We start from the raw sequence: 24438 nt of genomic DNA on the forward strand, positions 1-24438 counted from the left end.
AGGCCACACAAAAACGTTTATTAGCCTTTATAACATTTAGTCAAGATCACGTAGTACACCTGTGCCATATAAAATAAAATACCTCATTGTATGGTAGGGTTACTACTGCTTGCCAGTGAGCGTAGTACTATCATAATAATTTCATAATTTACATAATTTCCTCTTGGATTCATGAAGTATTCTGAATCTGATGCTACAGAACTGCCACTGTGTCATTGAAAGGGGGTCCAAGGGCAAATCCTGAACCCCAAGTGGCAATTTTTCCACCTTAGTTAACATTTACTCATAACTATCAGAAAGAGCTTTCCATTTCCTCTGCAGCACCAACTGGCCAAATTCCTGCAGAAATAATAAAAAAAAGTGGAAGAAGACTGACAAAATTCATGGTAGGAAATATTTTTGTGCTTAAAAATATCAAATCATCACATGTAAATATATAGCCTAGTCATAAGTAACCCCACTCGGTTACACTGGTGTGTGTAGACCACAGCTACAATGGGGTGGACCAGATTTGGTCAACACTGAAATTATATGTGAGCCATATAAACATTTTGAAGGGTTAGAGTTGGCCCACAGGCCTTGATTTATTCACATATTCTCTTCTTCTCAGCCTTACTATGTGTGCAAAAGCACAGCTATACAGTGAAATAAAACACACTTCAAGCAAATGTTGAAGACAGCAGTTGGCCTCTGAATTCATTAACTGAAGCATCTGTGAAAACAATATCAGGCAGCAAATTTAATTACAGACTGCAAATCAGGAAAAGATTAGATGCTATAATCAAGAGTTTAGGAAAAACTAAATTAGCCCAGCGACAAGAAATCCAGACTCACAGATGACGAGCCAGAGGTCACGGTAAATGCACTGCAGCTCTGAGAGCCAATCAGCATCAAGCAGGAGACAATGAGATGGAGGATATCCACTGGGTCAGAGTGTGAAAGAGTGTGTGTGGCCAAACTCTGACTCTCCAGCCCATCGCTACAGATTATGTAAGTGCACATCAAAGGCTGTCCTCCATTTTTCGCAGTTTAGTGCTCTTTGATGGACGCGCGCGTGTGCACACACACGCACACGCACACACGCGCGCGCGCGCGCGCGCGCGCACACACACACACACACACACACACACACACACACACACACACACACACACACACACACACACACACACACACACACACACACACACACACACACACACACACACACACACACCCTGTTAGAGAAGTACAACCATTACTGCTGGGGTTAAGCATTTTCTGAGTGGTGGTTTTTGGTACAGGTGTTGCAGGATGATGCTTGGGTCAGTGGTTCTCAGACTGAGGAGGACAGACAGAACAATTTCAAAGCTCTGGTGAATGCTTAATATAACAGTGGGAGCTTCAGTTGGCTTGCTGTGCAATAATTGGCACCTGGTTCACTTAGAGAAATTACCAACTGAACATATAATCAAAGCATAGACCTCATTTACATTCGATGGCATCTGGACTCCCAAGTCAGAGACAGTTAGATGTTTATTGTGTAAAAATGAGCTAAGCTAAAAATAAAAATAAAACTCAGTGAATACATACATGAGCTTTTATACTTAGTGTACTGTTTTCGTGATGCTTTCCTCTTCAGAAATTTGCTTTGAAGGCTTTATAATAATCCTAACATGGTTTGCTCGGTATCAAATGTAAGACAGAGGTTGTTGTTCAAACAGGAATTGCTAATGGCCATCTCAGTATGACTTTACATAATGCAAATTTTCCCAACCTGAAACAAAATACACTACACAGGGAGACTCACTCCACATCAGCGTGGCGGTAAGAGCGAGAGCTCACAAGGATCAAAGACGTTTTTCTTTCTCGACATGTCACGTTTGCAGTGCGATATCTGCAATGTGATACTGTAAAATCTACTATAATGGCATTACTTTTTACAGGCCACAATACAGGAAATAAGAAAAGTTTAGTAGACATATTAATGAGTGAAGAAGAAGAGGTGCAGTCTCAGTGTATGCTGTTGTGCTATGACAACTGCACACTGTGCAGATTTCCAGTTGGGTCATTTAAATTGTAAAAGTCAAGTTTTTTGACTGACATTTTACCGGTCTTAAGTTTTGCTGTTCTCATGCCAGATATCTGCTTCCACTCACGTATTCCCTTTTACAACCTAATCGCCAAATGTATCATACTTCATACATGAGTTCGGCAACTATTTCATGGTTCAGCATTTACCAGGCTAATAATAGACTGAAGCTCATCTATATACTTAATTAAAAATTCATTTTTTTACCTAAATCTCTTAGTTACTGCTCCTTACCCCAATCCAGGGGTACTCTATTTCAATAAAAAATATCCAAAATAAATATTATGGGTGGATGGATGGAATAAAACCAGATAATTCATATTAAATAAACAGTTTCCCAGTCTGTGTGATGGTTTTCTTTGTGATGGTTTTTCTGCGTAATGTTCAACTTTGGGTTGACTCCAAATTCTTCCCGTTTAGAGCAATGCCAGCGTTCACAGTGACAGCTTAGCCTGAGCTTGAACCCGTGTACACACAGTTTGATCGACATCCCCCTAAGGGGACGGGGCCTTCCCCGCTTTCGTCACAGCCACTGATCAGTGGCAGATTTGAGAAAACTTTCTGTCCTGCAGCGTTGAATACTACAGAGCTAATGAAAAAGAGGAACGTGGTGCATAAAAATGCTGTGCAGTCCTTCACAAAGTAGAATATCGGGTCACCCTACACAAATAAACAAAATTACATTAACATGTTTGTGAAGTTGATTTGAATAAATTGTAAATAATTGGCGTAAAGAGTTTACAGATTTATCTGTGTCAACGTTTATCAATGATTGCTGCACTTTTACAAGTAAAAAAGAGGAGCTGGATGAGTTTATTTATGCCCCATCTCTCGCCTTTTTTTTTTTTTTGTCTTTTTGTCAACAGGAAAAAATTAATAAGAAAAAGCTCATGTTTTTCTTTACTTTGTATTTACACGCTTTATATTAATGACCGCCACAGTTTCACATGGCACTGGCCTCTCCCAGATAATTTAACAATCCCGTAAGTCGGTTTCATGTTTTCGGTAACTATTTTTGAGTCATTAGTCACAACATGAGAACGCGGTAATAAAATGAATGCCTGTTTGTTCTAAGTTATTAAAGAAATTGTTGATGATGTCACTGTGATGGAATGTGTTAATTATGGATAATGAGATTACTTAATTACAGAGGCAATAGGAGGATGAAATGTGCGACTATTTAATTAAAAAAGATCGAATATCTACGTTTACACTCATTATTCAGATGTGCATTAAAGAAACCAAATGAGTTAGCATGTTGTGCTTTTAGTGTGTTTGATGTACATGGGCAGAGCTTCAGTGTGCAATTCATGGTTCAGTTTCTTATCAATTTACTACTAATAGCAGTATTTTCCAGAAGCTTTATGACTCTCTTATCAGCATGGATAGAATCAGCAACATTAGTCAGAACATTAATGTGTGTTACTTAATAAAAGGCCCTCATTCATGAATGTGAAATGGAAATAAAACAAAACTGCACAACCCACATATTTTGGGTGGAGTTTCACAAACAACATACACCTTCTGTTTGTTGACTACACAACCACACCCAGCTCAGTTCGAAGGTAAGCATTTTGACCTTTAAACCCTAATGACACACCTGCTCATTCAAACAAACACACATTTTCTAGCCTGTCAGGTCACTGAGTGTTTGCAAGGTTGTCAGGCTTTAACAAGTTGTTTCCTTATCACAAATATAAGTGGGGGAACAAAGTGATGACACGAAGATACACCACCAGATTGCATATACTGTCACGGTGCAGAATAAAATAGGTTTGTTTCATCTGCTTTGCAAAGGCATTGAAACCCACAGAAGCTGTCATCTGATAACTGTCATAAATAACAAGCTGCAGAGCCATTAAGCTCATGTGCAGGTCAGCTTGCTACTGAATATTAGTGGAGAACTTGGCCAGAAACCATGTTATTGTCACTGACGACTAAAACTGGGTGGGGAGACACATTTCAGTTGAAATACAAATAGAAATAGAAACTAGAATAGAAAAATGGAAAAAATAACTGAAACAATACTGGGCACTTACAAAAGACATGCAGTATGCAGAAGCACTGGTATATAAATTTACTGAGATGTGTATATGTCAATACACACATGTATTATTAATGCTGATTCTTAATTTATAGCATCTTGCATCTGACAAATTCATCTATCGCTAACAACAAAATCTCTCTCTGGAAACCAAATCTAAAGTAAAATCTAAGATTTAAAATGAAATCAAGAACATAATAACAACTGAAAGATTTTAAAACAACAAGAAAAAAATCCTCACTGAATCCTCATGCCAGTCAGTAGAGTAATGTGATTTTCACCTCTTGTGTTTGAGAGCAAGACAGGAAAAATGACTTGCAAATACACAAATCAATACAGAGACGAGAGCCGGTGAAACCCCGCATCCTCTTCTCGTGGTTTCACTTTTGATCATTTTCAATTTTGATTAGATCTGCTCTCTGCTGCTGAACAAACAAACAAACTAATCAAGCATTTGTGGTTGGGGCTAATTCAGGGTTAGTAAATTATGTAATGCCAGGCTCATACTACATGATTTTCTGTTTGTTACGTTAGTGTTTGTGTCAGATTAGGCGATTATAGAGTCATAAAATCCTGCTTTTTTCTTACTGTAATCTGTAATGAGAGGCGTTACAGATTACACTTTGATCGATCATGCTTGCCGCCTTTCTCGAGGCCCAGTTGATAGTTAGTGTAAACATCTTCTTTTCCTGGAAATCACTAAGTGTATTAAATTTAACTAAACTAAACATAAAGGCGAGCAGCAGGAGTGTGGAAGTGAACTAACAGAAATGCTAAGTAAAAAACTGTCCTGAAAAACAAACTAAAATAAAAAAGGCAATGTATTTAGTATTTAGTAATGTATTTATTTTTATTTTTTAGCTTGTTTGTGTTTTTTTTCCTTCAAACTAGTGTATTATTCTATTAGACTAGCATGTCTACATGACAGTGAGTCATCTACTACAATGCCTGACAAAGACCCAATCTCTGTTTTTAGAATTATAAAAATGTAAACTATCACTGAAACTTACAAAAACCTTACCAGCTGGTTAGAGAAACACGTGGACGACCTAAAAGTCTTCGAGCAGCTGCAGCATTAGTTTCCATCCATTATGATGTGAGAGTCACTGCATGAAACCCATTTTCATTTCCCTACATCGATACCGTGTAGCCTAAACAATACATTACAAAAACAAAATAACCCGCCCCTAACATGTTACAACCACTTGCCGAATGGGAATGGAATATATTTGTAAAATCTAAATCACAAAACCACAAGGTTGTAACACAGGTCCAACTAGCTGACGCTGGAAAATTCTCCAATGTGTAATCACAACTACAAACATGCTCCACGGGCTCGTGTACATGTGAAAACCGACAGGTCCGATCAGGTCAACATACACAAGCTAATACTCCTGCACACTTACATATCACTCGCACAATGACTCGCACAAACCAGTTCTTTCCCAGATTACTGGTGATGAAATATTTCCACTAGCCAACTGCCAGCTGGAATGAGAAGTAGCTTTCTAATACACTTGTGTGCCGGTTTATTATTAGCTAAAACTAATGCAACAATCCTCTTAAATGCCCTTTCATGAAGGTTATAATGAGTAACAGTTTTAAAGAGGTGTTAATTCTACTGTGAGATCATTTTGGAGGCTGCAGCACGTCTACAATATAGAAGTATAAATACACACACACACACACACACACACACACACACACACACACACAGAAAGCGCACACTTAATTTAGACCACTGAGTATAGTGTACATTTTTAAATGTTTTTAGGTGGAAGCTAGTTATTAAAAACTGTAAGCAAGAGTTAGTGATCTAATGACACTCACATCAACACTAAAGGAAAAGCAGATCATTTAGGCAGAAATTTACCCACTGGGCAAGAACTAGTTGAAAGATGACTTTCCTAGACATCCAAACTACGCCATGGATTTGATTAAAAACGGAAAAGTGTTAAGTCATCTTTCCAAGTTTTCAAGTTATGATTGTTATGATTTTTGCCTTAAATCCAGAACTGCAGGTGTTAACAAGTTAAGTTTTGACTGAGCACAAAGGCCAAAGAAATACTTTCATTATGCAAGTACTATTCAGATTTTAGTCTTAACGTGAGGCCAAGAACACCCGGCAGCACTGTTAAAAGCAACAATGATGTTAATGCGTTACATTTACTTTCTAAAAATGTTACTTTTGATGACTCGATATAGCATTACCCAGACTTAGATATGATGTCATAGATACGTTAGTTTTTATGTTGTTCTGCAACACTGCAGAAGGTCTGGTGATTTTGAAACCACAGATCAAAGTTTCCAAGACGTCACCTGTTGGTAGTAACCAAATTATGACCAAATGCTACACTGGAAACAGGTGATGTGTTCGTGAGAGTATTGCTAAAACTGCACATGCCCTTGCAAGTTGTTCATCTACACAGAGATCATTCATAGAAAGATAGTATCTGAGAGACTGGGCAACAAACATTGTTCATATATGCGTGACAGCGGCATGCCTATAGTATGTCTGTCTGCATACTGAACGCAGCTGCAGGATATCTCTGAAACTTGTTCAGTATGTTTGTGAGCCCTGATTCACTGCAAGACAAAAAAAAAAGAGAACATGCATTGATTTCCCGGCAGCTTCCCTTGCCACAGCAATGGGTCGATTCCCATTGAAAGTTAAAGGTTTAAAGGCGTTACCATCCAGTGTTTGGTGGAGAACCTTTACTGAACATTTCCTCTGGAAATGCAGTGGGAATGCTGTCAGCTGAAATAATCCAACATTTTCGTGTTTCAATATTTGACAAAGAGAAGATAAGAAAGTCCCAAGAGGTTTTGAGCAGACATCTAAATATAGACGGAGCATCAACGTGGCATTAAGACAACCAGTTTCCGTGCATGAGAGACAGTGTGTCTGTTCTTTGTCTGTCTTATCTATTTCTTACTGCAGATTAAATTATGCTGCAGTCGCCATGTTGCCAGCCACTCAACTTATATGCATGTGCGATAGCATAAGCTTGTGTGTGTGGAAAGCGAGAAAAAAAAGACTATTTTGGATTATATGTGTGTTTTGAAGAAGTCTTAAAACACTTGATAGTACAAGAACCCAATTGTTACAGAAGCGAGGCATCCCACTTTCACATCATGTGGAGATGGAGAGAGCGCCGTGTTTATAACTTGGTAAGTATTATTCGAAAACTGAGGGCAGTTGAAAGACTGCAGAGCTGGTTATGAATAAATATTCTCATAAACGAGTCTCGCTCTGGAGCCCATTTCTGAGAACGTTTTGGAAAACACCTGAAAACATAAACATGTAGGCACGTCTTTTCACATGTAAACAGTTTGCAGACACACTCCGCCTCACAGAGGATTGGATTCATGTTTTGGCAGTTCTAACTGCATTTGGTTAAACTAAACAAAACCAAGGTGCACAATGACTCACGCACTGACATCACATCCATCACATTGTTATTATAAAGAAACCTGCGGGACATTAACACAATAGAGTTATGTTAAAATGTTCAAAAAGGCACGTAAAACGTCAGTAACACCGTCAAGAGGACACAATTATCTAGACAGCGCGACTCCTGAATAAATTATTGGCGGGACTGCAGACTTCTGCAGTGCAGATGCTGAACTGTGTTTGTCTGACACGTGGAAGAAATTTGCTCAATCTGAGCTCCACCAGGTATCACCATTTTCTGAAACATACTTTATTAACTGATACAAATAAAACAAGTCACCTCAAATTCAGAAAACGGAACCCTGGCATTAATGAGGCGTTTGGGGTCACTCTGAAATGCCGCCGTTAAACAAAGCCAGGTAAAGGATAAACTGACAGACATCGTCACGTTTGCATCTTTTTTACCTGTTTAATTATCAAAGCAGCTCCTGCTCATTATAACCTGGTCTGAAGCCAGTTATGTTCAGTTTTGTTTTTTCCCACATTTTCACTGATGTTTTTTTTTTTTTAGTTTTCTGTACGTTCCGTGAGCGAAACGGATTCTCTGCAGAAGAAAAATGTTTTTTTTATATTCTTAGCCCATTGAGCCGTATAACACTAGAGAAGGAAGTTACACAATAAAGTTACAGTAGACAAAATCACATGAAGTGACATTCAGCTGGTGATGCAGAAAATACGCAAATGTTTTATGCTTGATTCGATCTGCTGCCAGGTCCCATTCAGGCTGCTGGGGATGAAGTTGCTAGAGCACAGATTAGAAAATGTATCATTATAGGCTGTTTATTACCAAGAATATTATAATATATAAGGTCAAAGATCAAGCAGGTAACTAGAAAAAGGACATATCGCATGTCAGAGAATGATAGAGGATATGGCTAAAAGCTGTGACAAAGGCTGATAAGCATATCCATTCAGAAGAAGGGCTCTATAATAAAGTCTGTTTTCAGACTGCTCTTTCTCAGCCAATGCCATTAACTCTTTTGATATTGATTATCTTACAGGACTGTGCCTTTCTGTTTACAGCTTTTTGCACGTCTTGTTTCTGAGCCTATAGATAGAAATAAAACCAATCAATCATAATACTTTAACACACTCGTCTGAAAAATGTTTTTCATTGCAGTTTAATGAAGTCATTGTGCGCTACTCTTTGGTCTTAGACAAAACGACGCTCATGTTTACAGTGTTTTTCCTGCTTAGAGAAATTTTTGGCATGCCCCGAAGGTCTGAAATCATCAGCACTGAAGTGAAAATAACAGGAAAAAGCAGTCAAATTTGTTAATTAGACTTAATGCTTCCCTTTACACAAATTAACCCACCAAAGGCCAAAGCTAAGACAGGAAGGGACCCTGCTTACATTTTATTTTGAAAGTTAAGCTAAGCTGCAGGCAGACCACAATTTATCTCAGGAAATGCAATCATGCAGCAAGGCTAAACACACGGGTGGAGGACAGGAAGTAACACAGAGGGCTGTAAATGTAAACTCCAGAAGCTAGCAACAGTAGCTCTTAATGTTGTAAATCACACAGCTTCTTATCAAAAGCCTCACTGTCATCAGCAGCTATAAAAATGTTTGGAGGGTCTGTGAAGCTGTGCTAGTTGAAGGGTGTCAAACATGTGGCTCAGGAGCCGTGACAGACCTGCCAGTAGGTCCAAATCAGCTTTATTTATTTATTTCTGGTGTGACATATCAATTCCAGCATTTTTTATGTAGGAGTGAACATTTCTGGAACTTTCCACATATTTATACATTTAGAACAACTTTTCTTGAAGACATAAAAACCCATTTGTTTTTCTCAACACTTATCATGCATTTATAGAGTTACAATAAAAATGAGGATCATTTTGAGTTTTCTTTCCTTTTTTAGAATATATGGCTCTACTGACTGGCTCCTGTGAGTTTAAATTGAGCTGTATGTGGCCCGCGAACTAAAATGTGTTTAACACTCCTGGCCTTGTTGACATTTAATGATCTGTTACCAGGTCGCTAGCTACAGAGCTAGGCTAATAATATAAACCGATCACTACACGAGATGTACTGATGATGGCTAAATTATTTAAAAAAATAAAATAATGGGGTCCCTGATGGGCACAGGAATGCCATCACATATGGCAGGAAGAACACGCTCCTAATGGATTAAACTTCAGCCGAGAGAACATATGAGACAAGTCCATTCACAACACGAGGACAGCCATTAAAACGATGCTGTGTGCTTTGGATTGGTCACTATGAAAAAGCCCTGATCCTGAGTTTAAAGTCCACACTGAAATCTTAGACGGCCCAAGAGTGACTCTTTTCTGAAGCCTCAAAAATCAATATTTGGAAAAAGCATGAGGCTGGAGGCTCAAGTGTACACCAGGCGTTTTTAAAACTTAAATTGAAGCCTTGCTGCACATGAATAGTGCATACACAAAACTGTAGGGACCGAGAATCATATGCCTCTACAGTTTTTTGGGATTTTGTGGGGGGGGGGGGGCTCATATGGTGGAGACGCTTGGACCAGGAAACAGGATCAATACCTCATCACAGCTCAGCCTGTCAGACAGTTCTTCTCTTCTTGTCTTTAGAATATTTAATCACAAACTGTTTCCTAAATACTTTGATCTTTTATTTGATGTTTCAGCCACAGTCCAGCTGCTGTCACTTATATTATTTTGCCTGCTATGAGAAGGGTGCTGGCATAAGCAAATTTGATTTGAATTTAAATTTTTAAATTTCTCTGTCTCTCTCTCTCCTCCAAACACGCAGTGAAACACACACACAATAACAGGTCATAAAAACAGTTTCATTCATCTCTCTCTTTTCATTATCTTCCATCAGACCGGTCTGCTGTTCAGCTGCTGTTATCCTCCCTCCTTTTCCTCCATCTCGGTTCTCTGCCTCTGCAGACACACCTGCTCTGCATACTAAAGGAGAAGCCTGCACCGCCCTCCTCCACACACACACACACAACCACGCACATGCACACGCTCCTACTATTCAACCTCACTGCTGCCCACACCCGCCACACAAAGAAGAAGTTGATTCTTGGTTCGCTCAACAACCAATCACATGCAAACACACACATACCCCACACACATACAGTCCTGAGTCCTGAATCATGTCAGTGACTTCATACAGGCTTTTCCACATGCAGGACACGTTACACTGAGCTGGTGTGAGTTAAGTCTAGACAACAGTGTGTGTGTGTGTGTGTGTGTGTGTGTGTGTGTGTGTGTGTGTGTGTGTGTGTGTCTGTAAGAGAGAGAGAGTGTCGCAGGATGCCAGACGGCCTAAGGAGAGCAAAGCGAGAGGCCAGGAATGCAGGAGACCACACCCATATCTGCAGTCATGTGACCAGAGTGGAAAAAGGAAATCCCCATACTGCAGAGAGAAGAAACGTCACATATACACAAGAACACAAACACACACACACACAGTCATGTTTCCATTACTTCACAATGGAAGGACTTGCATTAATTATATTGAGGCTTACCCAAACCATAACCCATATCAGAGTCTCCACAGTGTGTCTATAGATTTATGGCCCCTCAGCATGGCTAACACACACACACACATACACACATACCAGGGTTTTTTTTTTTGGTTTTTTTTAGCACAAAATAGGCTTTTACTGGGTGACTATGCAGCTAAAAATATTTGGGTCCCTTACAGTGAACACAAATGTGTTTTCTGTGTTACCTTACTGAACAGTACATGTATATTTCTATTCTATTCTATTACTATTACTATTTGTCCCCTCTTTTATGTAACATATACATAAAATATAGTGGTAAATTTCATATTAAATATGCCCAGAGTTACAAATAATAAGGTCAGGGTATGTACAAGTTATCCTGTACATGCACTGACCTTGTCAAATTATTTAAAACATGAGGAATATGCCCATATTTATGTGCATATTCCTGTTGTTTCTATCAGTTTGATGGTTGTATGAATGATAATCAACTTAAAATATGATAAACATATTTTGTTACAACCCTGGTGACTTTTCTTTGGGGCGGAAAGCTAAAACATCTTTGGAGGGAGCCACAAACAGACACACACCCACACACATCGCCTTTGTGTCTGTTAATGATGTTCTCACACAGCGACACTATATGGACAATTAGCAAGATTCATCTTACAGTTTTCCACTGCAAAAAGAAAAAAAAAGAAAAAAAAAGAAAGCTCCCAAGGCTCAAAGTCACACAAGCACACTCATTCACTGGTTTGTAAATGACTCACGATCACAGGAAGCAAGACATGTGTGCATGCAGTGCCAGCTTCCCGTTTGTCTGTTTATTTCAGGCTGCGCAATTAACCCTTCAAACTTTATAGGGCAGTCAGCACAAACTGAGGCTCATCAGCTTAAACCCTTTAATTTAATCTTCCCATCACAGAGCAGAAAACTGCAATTAACCAGTCAGCTCTACGAAACCTGAATCTATAAACCTGTGTTTTAAAAAGTAAAAGAGCCTTTTATGAAACATATGTGAATAGTTTTGATGTCTGTCAGTTTACATGTTTGTGATCAGGACTTGGGAGAACAATGTGTCTAAAAGTCAAAAATGGCCAATTTTAATATTTTCAGGTTATCGGGTACTTATTGTTCATGATGATACTGCCAAGTTGCCGTGCGCCTCCCATTCTTTGTAACCAAGATGGCACAGTGCGCCCAAGATGCCTAACGGCAGGAATCTGTCTCTACAAGATTTCACAAGTTATAGCACAATGCAGAAGCACAGAAATTCCCAGATGAGTTTGTTGCAGCAGTTGGAAAAGATGAGATGTTCTGCATAAAACAGTGAAGAAACCTTAGCCACTGCTTTGCTTCCTATATTGACTTCTAGAGTAAACCGCACTGAGATGCTGTGAGAGTATAAATGGATACCGAGCTGTGCTGACGTCTCTGTTTGCATGGACAATGACAAATCTGTCAACCATAACCACAGTTTAGGTAGTCAGCTGAGTGTTTATCTAGGAGTGACTGTGCAAAGAGATAAAAAGCAGGATTTAGAAATATCATTGTCCTTCATTTGAAACAGCAAATATGGTAGATGGATTCATATTAATATATAAGATATAATATCATAGAATATATCATTTCTACTCCTGCTGAGAACGCCAAGCAATTTCACACTATAGGCCACACCCACTCCGCTATGATACCTGCTAAGATTTACTCTTGAATTGGTGAAAATGTGTCCAGCTTTCCCAAAACTGCAAAGTCTACAACCTGTCACACGTCTCAAGTATCACCTATTAAGGATTGCTGACGTGGTGAAGCAACAGCCAAGACAGTAGGCTAATTCATTCATGAAAACCCATTTTTACAGATGACTCCCATGACTTTTAAAACTATTTCATATGAAAAACAAATAAACAAATGCATAAATGAAGAAAAAGGGTGGGGGTGGTGATTTTTGTGGTGAAGAAGGTGGCAAAGAGAGCCTGGGGTTTCTGCCCACATCACCTCCATCACAGACAAACTGACCTGCACTGTAGCAGCAGGGCAACCACTGGAAACGCATGCTGGCAGTTGCTGTGTTTTGCCAAAAGCAGACCAGGAAACAGACCTTAAGTGATCTGGAGACAGTCAGCTGCAGCAACTGAAAGTCCTTGTACCCGATCATCTATGAAAACTTTGAGAGTTTTACTTCACCTAGATAGATCTTGTTAAGCGAGGGTTCTCTTTACACCTAAAGAGTGACTCTGGGCTTTTAGTGAGAGGCAAAAAAGGTAAAGGGAAAAAATAGAAAAATTAATGCAAAACAGGAATCTTCTTACCCCAATCATCTTGTTTTTACAATCTTTGGAGATGGTCTTAAACTGCACGGGAAACGGAGGCCGTGTCATATTTATAGAGCACTTTTATCTTTAATTGCTTTCAATCCATTATGTACATACTCAAAATCAATGGACACAGCATGGAAAATCTGAGACTCAGTATCTCATCCGAGGACATCTCAATATATGGGATCAAACAATCGACCCATTAGTAGACAAGCCACTCTACCTCCTGAGCTACAGCTGTCATCTGTGCCAAAAGAACCAAACAAGGGGCTCTAGTGTTGAAAAGTGTTTTTATTAAATCTAGAAAAGAGTCAGTGCAATCCTAGACAATCCAATCCATCAGGGCGATGAAATATGAGACCCCGTAGATTTACAGAGGGCTCATTTTGGATCAAGTGGAAACCTCTTTGCTGTCGTGGATAGGCCAGAGAGAGTGCAATCAAGCATGTTGGTAATCAACTCTGAAGGTTATAACATGCAATTTCAGAAAGAAGCAACACAAAAATAACCAGAAGAGATCTCAAACTTTCCTATTTCAATTGGTTGGAAAACAAAAACATAAAATTCTTCATTTGTAAGGTATCCAGTCTGCCTCTGACACACTACCAGCTCTGTTATAAGATCTACAGGCAAACTTTAACGGGCAGTTATGGTGCAGACTGTGGTCCTGTGGTAAAAGAATTGAATCTACTGAGTGCCACAAACAAGTGACAGACATTTAAACCCAACATCATTTTATTATTCCAGGTTTTTCCTGTCTCAAACTGAGCCTTTAGGAATAACTAAGCACGGAAAAAATAAGTATTTTGCGGAAGTTCCATTATCTTTGAACAAGTCATAATCAAAAATGTATTTAAAGCTTGAGTAAATTTAACCCCAATGACAAAATAAATAAATAAATCTGTTAAAATTCCTAGTGTTGGTGGTTATAAGCTTTTTTTTTTTTTCTTTTTTCCAAATACTAGAAAACAATGTTTCCTTCAGAAAGCTCATTCCTGGAATTCCCTTTCTGGCTGGCTGGCTGGATGAGTTGACAGTTTTTGGGTAAGGCCGGCCCCACAGTCTATTGTACTGTGTCCACAGTGTTAGCAACACATCTAATCACTTTTAAAATTTAGCTGACCTTTCCTACACAAGATAACTAAAATCCTATATTTGTATTTTCTCTGATTTGTCGCATGCGCTATATGAGAAGCCTGTTAATGCATCAGTTAATCAGATATTGCTATGATGACATTGTCTGAAGGTCTTCTCCCCCCCCATCTAAATGGCTACAGGGGCCCATGTGACATCTGTAAATATAGTCCAAACTTCATGACCACACAGGCTGTAAGCACCAACAAGCACATCCACATGAGCAACTGTTGCATAATAGTGTCATTATTTCCACTCTTTGATGTTTTCGTGCCTTTTTGGAAGCTGCTATGGAGACTTAAAGTTAAAAATAAATTTCCTGTTGCAAAGTTTTTTCCCCTTGTATCAGCAGATTTGGGAGTTGCACAAAATAGAATCTAAAAAGGACAAAAAGCCCAAGTTCCCTTCAGCCTAACAAGAACTTTATTTTTCACATAAATCATTAGCTTTTCAGCTTGATCCATAGCATACTTGGAAATTAGCCGCCTCTAACTGGATCAGAGTTCCCCATCTAGTACAGCTTGCAGGCTGACCTTTAAAAAAAAAAAAAAATCCCAAATAGCCACTGTGAGATTTTATTGATCATATATTTTTGGTTATATGTGTTTTAGTCTGCACCTTAAGCTGCACTGTACATCAGGAGGAAGCCCCCAGTCAACCATACATTTTATTAGGACCAGATATCTTTGGAAGAAGGGCAGAAATTGTACTGCGAACAGAAAGTTTGATAAAGGAAATAAAAAATACAATCTGTTCTGCAGCTGAGTGCAGTTTTATATCACACAAGTCTCAAGACTACAGCTTCAGGTACAATCCAATTCAGTTATATTGAAAAGCTCACTACAGTTTATATTAATCTTGTAACAGCCGCCATAAGGGAAATTAGACTGTGAAACTTCTAAAACTGAGTGGCAGCAGACTAAAATTTGTGACCCTCAGAAATTCCTGAATAATCAGACTCTCAGTCGATCAGTGATTGGTGATGATGTGGAAAAGTCTGATTGTCTCAGCTGAGCTGAGCTTCGTCCTTTGCGTCTCCTGAAGCCTTGGTATAGAAAGACTTGAATCCTCCATCAACTGTATCAATAATAGCAGACTGTTCGCCATTTTCATGCAGGATCCTCCTGGAGAATCACCTCAGGATTATTTCCACAGTTGTCCTTTCACAGATGTAGCACACAGCAGGAAGTAGTCCACTTCAGATGGTTTAGGCGAGGGAGGTACCACGACAGCATGCAGGAGGGAACACTCGCACACCGGAGCATTCCAACCCCACATGGATTTTGTGCGGGCACACTGGCAGTTTAAAGAACAGCTTATATCCAGTCAAACTGCACCTGGATGTTTGAGCTCTGATATGCACCTTTGTTGGGTAATGCCTTGAGAATGTCAGGGCTGCAGTGCATGTATTAAAGCCACAGAACAATAATGTTGCTACCATAACATTAACCACTGGCATTTTAAATCCTCAGGATTAGCATTCTGGCTATGGCTGTGTTGTTTTCTTGCAGTCAAAAGTCTGTGTGTTTGGCTGCGATCAGATAACAACTGTGGAATCACAAACACACATATTGGCTAATTAAAGCTAAGGTAACAGACCAAAATAATACTAGAATTTTCTGTGCCTGCTGCCCTCCCCTGGGGGTACCGCAAGGCTATGTTCTTGGACCTTTCCTTTTCTCTTTGTACCTGCTGCCACTTGGTAATATTTTCTGGAAACATGCCATTTCCTTTCATTGTTACGTGGACAATTGTCAAGTTTATTTTCCACTGAAGCATACTGGTGTGTTCTTGGTCCATCGCTTTGATTTTAAGCATTCCTGCCAAAAGATTACTGCTAACTCAACCAATCAGAAAGTTACTGGTGCTGTTGTTTGTTTTGTTCTTCCTCAACTGGAATGAAAAACTTGTAATTTTTTTAAACATTTGAAAATGTCAACTTACCTTTGAAAATGCACAGTATTCTATAGATTAAATTGTCAATCAAATAATCCTAAAAGAAATTAAGCGAGCTAATCAAATATGACAACTGAAATTATTCATTAGCTGCAGCCTGACACTTGTGTGTGATAATAAGCATGCTGTGTGTAAATGAATCCATTATTTCCTGCACTTAGATTAGGCAAGTTGTCACAGAGAAAGAAATAAGAAGGGACAAGAGACACAGCATTAAAGAGGACATGACCTTATTGTCCTTATTTTAAGCCCAAAGAATGACACAGAGGAGAAGACAGTTCTGAAACAAACAAAGCAGCAACATCTGGAGAGCGTCCAGAGATTTAGTAATCCTGTTTACAGCCTGAGGCTCTGAAGCTGTTCATCACTTGAATCCTGATCATAACCCAAAAACACTGAGGAGTGGAGGGAAACATCAGACACTGCTGCTGGTCAGTCCCCAGGTGTGACTGTCTGAGAAGCAGGTTGATAAAAGCCTCCATTGTTGCCGCAGATGAAGGGAAACAGGCTGCAAATCTAAAAACACGCCGCACAGCTGAAAGATTTAGAGCACTGCCTCTTTAATGTTTGTCCTTTGCATGACACAATATTGCCCCTCTGGGCCGCCACAGCCGTCTCTGATCCAACAGATTTGATTCTTAGTTTGGTTTTCATAAACGTATCCAGACACTTGGACCAAAAAAAGAATCTTTTATCAAGTTCAGCCCACATCTTTGTTTCCAGATGTTTCAGCCATAAAATCTTACATCAAAATTTTGATTTTGACCAATTCAGCTCCCTGTTGTATCATTTTCAGTTGTTTATTTGTCATTTTATTTATTTATTTCATTTAACTTATTAAACTATGTCATTCTTTTTGTAATTTTTATTTCATTTACCTTTTTATTTTGCCACATTTTATCTAATGACAAATATGAAGGATGAAAGCAAAATGTTTGCATATAGTTTTTGTAGAAAAGATCAGCTGTAGGTGTCAGGTAAGAATTTACTTAAGAATTTATTTAAGAATTCGGTTTAGGCAGATGTTATATGGAAAATACTAAAAACCAATTTTAGAGTAAAAGAACTTCGTGTCTTCGGTATTTAAAGACTAATTAATGAGCAGCAATGTCAGCAGAACTGACCCAACACCAAATGACCCCGTTTATAGTAAACGCTTCAAAAATTCTGCATGAACAAAAAACAACTCTCTGATGCCTGGGAACATCACATCCAATCACTGTAACCCATCTATCCCTTTGCAACATGATGGGGGTGTTTTTCTGTGAAGACGGTAAAGTGATGAGCATGCTGGAGGTGACGGTGTTAAATATCCATATGTGTGTTTTCATGTGCAACAGTAACTCTGCTGACCTTTCACTGTTTTAGGTGTGCCAGCAAACTTTTTCAGCTCTTTGGATGGAAACCGCTGGCTTTTACAGCAGCAAAGGCTTGGTCAGTTAAAACATTTTCAACTTTGGCTAAAATGCCTGCGTTTTCAGCTGGTAAAAAATGCTTAGGTGGATACAACCCCTTACATTTCCAAACAGCACACTCATGCACTTTCGGATTTTGTCTCAACCATACTTCATATTTGCAACTGTACAAATACAATATAATAAATGAGATTTAAACTCATTGCAATAGTACATATCAAAGGACTTGATTCATAGTGGGGAGCTAAAACAGACTTTTCTTGCTTTCTTGCATGGAGCAAACTACAATGACCAAATTACAGGTGTCGTGCTAAATGCAGATGCAGAAAATGTGCCCCAAATGTTAGTTTTACAATCCTAGCTATCGGTTATTTAGGTGTTTATTTAAAAGGTACTGCCTCCATTACAGGAAGGTGAAAATTATTGCAGATTGTTGAAAACCGCACTCCTGGGCATTGATTATCCCCCCCCAAACAAATACATAATTTGAATATGAAGTTCAGGCGAGTGGTATTATTATTATTTTTTTAATGTTATTACACTAAATGATTTATGTTTTTAAGAAGAAAAATAATTGAGCCAAATTTTTATACAAAAAAGTTTTGAGCTTATTCAATCTAAACTGCCATTAAAGGTTTGCTGAAATGAAAGACTATACATTACTGTATTGCAGCAATGTATTAAAATCTAATATTAATGGACCTCTTGTACAGGAAAGAGCACAACACTCTATAATCTAACGCTTTAATATTTATTTTTTAATTTCATTTTAGTTTATTTAATTTTCAATTCAATTTAATTCAGTTTGATTTAGGGCTGTGCGATATGACAAAAATCTCATATCCCGATATTAAGAAATCTATCGTCGATATAACGATATAAATTGCAAAAATGTAACATTTCCTGTAAATTCTGTGAATCTCGGGCATCTCGACTTGCGTGAAGTGTTTCCAGCTGGGCGTCGTGTACCTGGAGTCGAGTGTTTTAGCTGATGCATGGAACTATACATTTTTAGACATAAGTTGTAACGGCCACTGTTTTCTTTGTAAGTATTTATTACACAGCATGCTGCGGAGAAAAGTCTGTTCTAACGTTTGAGTCTAAGGTTTATTTTTTAGCACCTGGCGGCTCTTTTTTGCTTCTCATCCGTAAATACTCTGCATCTTTCACGTGACTCGTTTTATTTTGAAAAGCCTCAACAGGATCTTGAGCTTTATTGTGAAAGGTTTATGTGGAAAATAAACAAACGGACACGCCGTGGTTTTACCGTCGTTGTTGCTAACGAAAACGCATAAAAAACAAGCGCTTGTCCGTCCGTAGTGTGGTTATATTAAATATAAGAGAAAGAGAGAACTTTAAGAAATTAATATAGCCACTACAGTGACCATCAAAATGATGAAAAAATATTGCCATAAACAGTTTATTTTGCGACACCACGAAACAAACGATAGCGTAAAATGAAACGATAGACGTTTTTCTATCGTCATCCGATATATATCGTTATATCGAACAGCCCTAGTTTGATTTATATACCACCAAATCATCACCTTGAGGCCTTTTATATTGAAAGATGAATATCTTTCAATAATACAGAGAAAACCTCAACAATCAGATGACCCCCTATGGAGCAAGCACTTAGCAACAGCAGGAAGGAAAAACTCCCTTTTAACAGGAAGTACCAGCCTCACTGAAGGGCTCTTAGGGGTTTGGGACAGGACAGGACAAAAGACACACTGTGGAAGGAAGCCAGAGATTGATAATAACTAATCATTATATACAGAGTGATGAAAAGAGAAACACTCAGTGCACCATCAGGCCTATGACTAAGGGAGGGGTCAGGGTCACCTGATCCAGCCCTAACTATAAGCTTTAGCAAAAAGGAAAGTTCTAGCCTAATTTTGAAGTAGTGATGGTGTCTGTCTCCTAAATCCAAACTGGGAGCTGGTTCCACAGAAGAGGGGCCTGAAAGCTGAAGGCTCTGCCTCCCATTCTACTTTTAAATACTTTAGGAACCACAAGTAAACCAGCAGTCTAAGAGTAAAGTGGGGCTTTTGTAGCAAGATGGGGCCTGATTATTCAAAATGTGAGGAGAAGTATTTTGAATTTGATTCTAGATTTCACAGGAAGCCAATGAAGATAAGTCAATACGGGGGTGTAGTCCCTGTCGGTACTCCCACTGCAGCATTCTGCATCAGCTGAAGGCTTTCCAGGGAACCTAACTGACATTTCTTTTAAAAAGATCATAGAGATAGTATATCAATGGTTTCCTGGTAATGGTGGATTCATGGGTATTTATAGTATATTTCAAATTACATTATCCTATTTTGCTTCCTCTTTCTGTGAAACACTACAAGATTTAGATGACTCATCTTGAACTTGGGGGCAAATACTGTAAATGTATAACATGTAATTTGATTTTGGGCCAGCAGCTCACGGCTCTGCTTACCGTATAAAAATGCATAATCACTCATGTATCACAGCTTACCAGAGTGATATTACAGGAGTGGGCATATCTTGACAAAAAGAGAAATTTGGGAGGATGACAACAGTCCTCTACAGCCCAGCAGCTTTTCTGCACCTCTTCTGCACCTCTTTCTACACCGCATTCACCATTGAGCAACGCAGTCATACCCGAGACTTTAATCAAATCCTTCTCATAACTAGAGCATGTTTTTGGGTTCGTTTGGATGAAAATCACCTTACAGAAGACAAAGGAGCTTTGAAAACTGATGCATTTGAATTTTGAAGTAGAGAATTAAATAAACCACCATGTTCTTTCTTAGCTTTGTGTCAGCAGTTTGTAGTTTGGCGTCTTCCTGTTTCAACACCCTGTGGTCAAAGGCCTGCCCATTAAGAAATGGCTTTCCCTGTCTGATGTGAGACGTTGACATAAATACTGATTTTTACATCTCAGGAAACGAGTTGCAAGCTCACTATGTGTTAGGATCTGAACTAACTCAATGAGACACCACAGTCAGAAAATACCTCAAACTATGTTACTTGGTGTCTGTCACTGGAGTCTGATGGAGTGTAACAGCATCATGTCTTTGTAACAAAAAGCAAGTAAGGTGGGGAAAATATCAAAATATACTCCATATGGTGTAGACAAATAGATGTCACTTCTTTAATAGGTGGATAAAATCCACAACAGTTCATGGCTTTAGTTGAGTACCCAGTAGTGCCTTTTTCTAGTTGGGGTTGCGGCCTGTAGCCTTGTGCGTCAGGTAAATGATTCTCAAACTTTGCTTCAAAGAAACTGAACTCGGAGTGAAACCTGTTTACTCAGTGAAATGTTTGATTATTTCAAACATCAGAAAGAGATATGTAAAACTGTTTTAAATATGAACTATAAAATTACATTTCATGCATTAGACAAAGATTATTCTGTCGTTTTGGGAAGCTTTTCCAGATACCTAGATATGTAAAAATAAAGATGATACTGGCCTTCCTCAGCCCCATCCAAACCCTTCGAGTGCTTCCATTTGATGTGGCGTCTCATACAGTTTTGTTCCAAGGCTTCAACTCACACCGCAAACATTTCAGAAGCTGAGTGTTTAGCCTGCACAGTTTCTTTCATTTTGGAAACCAAATTCAGTCCATCATCCCCAAACAGATTTTCTTCGCCATTCCTGTGTTTAACATTCTACTAGCTTGATGAAGCTTTCATTAAAAAAAAGAAAAAAAGAAAAAAAAAGCAGTATTTGGAATGACATGGAGCAGAGACAATTTTTGAAATGTGCTCTGGTACATCTGGTAGAGTTACAAGCATTATCTTGAGTGGGGGTTATATTCTCTTTTGGCTCTCTTGATGTTTTCCCAAGATGAAGAGCCAGGCCTGATGAAAGTCACAGAACTCATTCACTAACCTCTTGGAAAGTCTTTCCAGAAAATATAGAGGCTGTCACAGCAAAAGATTATGGCTGCATAAGCTTGTTGATGCAAACACAATGCAGATTGGAAATGTTGACAAATTTACCAAAGCCAACAGAAAATAATTTATATGAAGAAACTCCAGGTTCTTCACTCTGAAACGAGAAATGAAATCATGCATTTATTCATATCCTCCTTCTATTCCCTCTCTGACCTGTCTGCTCTTTGAAGGGGAACTCCTTTGAAGTGCGTCAGCATCTGTGCAGTGAAGACCCTCCAATTAGCTCAGACAGCTAACAAGCTCCACAGGGCGGCTCAATACAGATGACAGTACCTGCAGCTGGGGTCACAGACAGCTGACCCTCTCTGGGCTGCATGCTAATAGCTGGAGACCCGAACCAAAAGTCCTCTCAGGCTTCGATCAAACACCGCTTGACTGAACCGGCGGGATGGTGATGGTGAGGTTTACAGAGAGCAGTTCTTACAGAAAATCCTGGTTTTATTTTCCTTTCTCTCATCTTTGTTTTTCCATTTAGTGCTTAAAGAGGAAATGAAATCACTGAATGAGGATTAGGTTGAAACTGCTTTTGTCTGGTAGCTAAAGTAGCCGGGCATCTTACCACAGCACCGCCAGTAATGAGAAAGGTACTATCCCATCAGGCACACACATACACACACACACATTTTTATTCTATGAATATTAATGTCATCTGAAGCCCGTGTGATGGCTGAATTAAAGCATGTGTTTCCTGCCTGAGTGCTCTCTTTCAGAGGCCGATCATCATCTGTGATCCATCTGTTAAACATCATTTTTAAGCATGATTTTTTGTTATGGGTTTGGTCCTAAATAGGTAATGGGTATATAAGGCCATTATAAGGCCTTAGAAAGCATGCATTTACAAAGAGCTACTTATATACATGTTATTAACACATTATATTTGTTTATAATAGCATTACAAAGCCATTTATTGATTGTATTAATCTATATGTACATTTCTTATGGGAGAGCTAAAAAACTGTGAAAACAATAAAGTTGGTGCAGTGGTCACGTCATAGCAAGCTGCAACCGGTTCACATTCACCAGCTGGGATGTTTGGATGCTCTCCCTGTGCCTGTGTGGGTTCTCTCCAGACTCCGCAGACACACATAATGGGCTAACTGGTATTTCTAAATTGGCTGCAAGTGTGATTGCAAGGTTGAATGATTATCTGTCTCTCCGTGTTAGCCTTGTGATAGACTTGCAACAGTAAAACACCTAGATGCCGCTTGTCAAGAACTATTCAACAAAACAAAAACAAACAAACAAAAAACACTTAACAGCCCACACATTTTTACCTCCTGCACAGCTCGCCACAACGTCACAGAGGTATGTTTAAAAACCAAAATACTAACAAATTACATCAAATCAAGGTGTTTAAATACCCATCTCTCTCCTCAAGTCACGCCACACAGCTGTTCTGACTCTGACAATCACAGGACAAAGTACTGATAGTACTCTGTTAAACCAATTCATTTTCACATTTGAATGTTTTTTTCAAAACAAGCTAAAATATAATCAAAATTAGGCCGACTGAAATGTATATAATCCTATTAACACATATTGTAATATATTAACAAGCTACAAAAGTGTGTAGCTTATAGTAAAAATACAGTGTGGGTGCAATTCCAGTTTATTTCTCTGGTAATTCAGAGCAATATGTACAATATTTTGTGCCACTCGTTGATTAAATTAGATGAGCAAAATCCCGAGGCTGAGACCCCAGTGGAGTCAAAATTATCATCATTAAATCAAATCTGGATCAATGTGATTCAAAAGAATCTAAATGTAATCAAATCATGAGGTTGCCAAATTCTGACCCATAATAACCCTTCCCAGGACATTGTGCCTCATTTAACCCTTAACCCTTAGTCCGCAAGTAAAACCACAAAGATAACCAGTCTGATGATGTGACTGTTTACAGTTTCTCCTTTATGAAAGAGTTTTGTTTTACAGATTCTGGGAAATGTTACACACATCCTTACATTAGGAACATGAATATTTCATGGAGTCCCTACTGGAACCACAGCATCCTTTTATGTAAGAAAGCATTAAAAACCTTAAGAGCAACGCATCATTTAGATTTGGAAGCCTTGGTAATTTCAGTAAATGTTAGCAGTCAGTTCAGCGCAGATATGTTAAAGTTACCACAAACATCGAACAAAAGTGCGAGAGCGGAATGTGGAGAATTCCCAGATAAATGTGGAGTTGTGTGGTCTGTGACTGATGAGGTTTCACAAGAAGAGGAACAAAGGTGCATAAAAAACTTTAAATAACAATTAGAAAGAGAAAATAAAGTGGAAATCAGTCTGTGCTGTGATTCACACTTGGACTGTGAATACGCTATAACTGCTTAATCAGAACATCTGTGATTTGGGCCAAGTTAAACCAATATAATAAAAATATACGGAAAAGAAATGAGTCTTGAACCAGAGCTTTTTTTTGGCAGCCAGAGGGACAGAATTAAATTAAAAACAAATAAACAAACTGCTGATGAATCTCCATCTCTTAAATGCCAAAAAGCTAATTGTATTGTTTTGAGGGCAAAATCTCACAGGCCAAATGTTCCACACTGGATAAGACAAACTTTCCGCTAGAAAGAATTACATATATTCTCGAAGACTGAGAGTTTGGGGACCATTTTTGAAAGATTTGTATCCAAGAAAAAGCCAGCCTGAATAACT

At 38.7% G+C, this 24438-nt stretch overlaps 1 protein-coding gene across 8 annotated transcripts in view; it reads right to left on the bottom strand.

The window, feature by feature from the left end:
- LOC134627507 (plasma membrane calcium-transporting ATPase 1-like) overlaps positions 1 to 24438 on the bottom strand; it is a 127974-nt gene that overhangs the window by 73151 nt on the left and 30385 nt on the right. The window lies entirely within an intron of this gene.

This window comes from Pelmatolapia mariae, linkage group LG5, assembly GCF_036321145.2.
Source record: "Pelmatolapia mariae isolate MD_Pm_ZW linkage group LG5, Pm_UMD_F_2, whole genome shotgun sequence".
Lineage (NCBI taxonomy): Eukaryota > Metazoa > Chordata > Actinopteri > Cichliformes > Cichlidae > Pelmatolapia > Pelmatolapia mariae.